This window comes from Jaculus jaculus, chromosome X (genome assembly GCF_020740685.1).
Source record: "Jaculus jaculus isolate mJacJac1 chromosome X, mJacJac1.mat.Y.cur, whole genome shotgun sequence".
NCBI classification, from domain to species: domain Eukaryota; kingdom Metazoa; phylum Chordata; class Mammalia; order Rodentia; family Dipodidae; genus Jaculus; species Jaculus jaculus.
In genome coordinates, this window is record NC_059125.1 from 24,584,432 (window position 1) to 24,586,164 (window position 1,733).

At 43.7% G+C, this 1,733-nt stretch overlaps 1 pseudogene; it reads left to right on the plus strand.

Moving 5' to 3' along the window:
• Positions 1-850: 850 nt before the first annotated feature.
• Positions 851-1,166, plus strand: LOC105944443 (annotated as a pseudogene).
• The last annotated feature ends 567 nt before the right edge of the window (positions 1,167-1,733 follow it).

The window sequence follows — 1,733 nt, forward strand, 5'->3', positions numbered from 1 at the left end:
GTAAACATTCTGTACAAAAGCCACAGATGCAGCTTGCTGGAGAACCGAAAGTGAAAGGAAAGAGAAAGAGAACGAAGAGATGTTGACAACAAGCACAGGCTATAGAAGCAAAGTTTAGCACATTAAATATGAAGACTGCCTCATAACTTATGAGGGTACACTCACCCGCACATGCACACTGATTGACCTCCTCAATGAGAATGCCTCACATGGGGCACCAGTCTGTCGGGTTCCTGTAGCCCCATGTTGGGTGCCAGATAGCCCCATGTTGGGCACCAGATGCCAGGCTCCCCCAGCAGGCAGTTCTGGGGGAGGACCACACCTGCTGGTTCCTCCCAAGGGGGTGATGTGGAGGGTGGGTGTCAACAGCCAGGAACAAAACCACCGAGCAGGGTGTCTTGTCAAAGCAGGAACATACTTTATTGTTACTGGTAGGTGTTTATATAATGCTGAGAACGAAGACAGGGATTTTAGGATGGGGTGAGATGTAAGGGTCAATCGCATACCGTGACCTCTGAGATGACTGGTTCTAACTCTAACTTCCTTTGTGGAAGTAGCAGGCCAGAGGCCATTTGGCCCTCTGCTGAGTCATAGCTGGCTGGAGGCAGTTTTCCAAGCTTTAGCTAGGCTCAGGAAGTTCTACTAGGCCTCTTATGCGGGCCTCTCAAGGCCCAACAAGAGGAGTCACAGGGATCTACACAAGGTAGGTCATGATTAGGCCTTGCAGGCCTGAACAGGATTTCATTCATTCATGCTCCTGTATCTGCACGATACCTGGCAAGCAGACCACCCTTTCTGAGAAGGATTGCAACAAGTCATTAGGTTCAGGCATGACTAGGCCCCTGCATGCATGAATATGGGCAAGGTTTATTACAGCATCTCTGAAAAGGTTAAAAATTTTGCACTTATATATCTTGTGGATATTATAGGGGTACCTGGCTTCAACAAAATATATGAATTATATGCCCCATGTACTTTCATGGTTTTGTTCAGGAACAAGCACATCATGATTGACTTTGAAACTTGCCAAAACAATGAAGATAACCTGGGCAACAGGAGACAAGAAGGGGATGGTTGACCACATAGAGACCTTGTACCAAGGTATTTGCAAAGCCTGAGACTTGATGGTATCTCCTCAGGACTACTTCACAAGGTATAGATACTGAACACTGCTCTTGCAGACTGTGCAGAGGACACTGGAAGCCACTTCCACATGGAAATACTCAGTTTTTCAAAGCCTTTTGGAGGGACATGCAGCATTGTGTGGGTATGCAGGGATAAAGGGTTCCCTTGAGATGGGTCACAGGGCCTTAACTAGTTGAAGCAAATAAATACATGGTGAAAGAAAAAAAAATCACTTAACTTTTCTCTTAAGTTTCTGTGTGAGGGTACTGTTGAAATATTTTTTTTCTGTTTCCTTAAAACACTTATTTTAAATTTCCCATCAGACAGTTTGCCTATACCGGTACTACCTGCGTGTTTATTTTTAGGTTACTTAAAATTTTTATTGACCATTTGCCTACATGTACATAGTGTATTTTGATCATAATCCCCTTTCATTGTCCTCCTTTGGCTCTCCGCTCCAAACCCCTCCAGTGAAAACCTTCTTTCTGACTAGTCTTGGTTTTATTTTGATGCCATATTTTTCCCTCCTCCATCATTCATGTTAAAATGTTGATTAAAAAACAATATCTTTGTATATGTGTATGCATATGTGGTTAAAAATGTGCCAT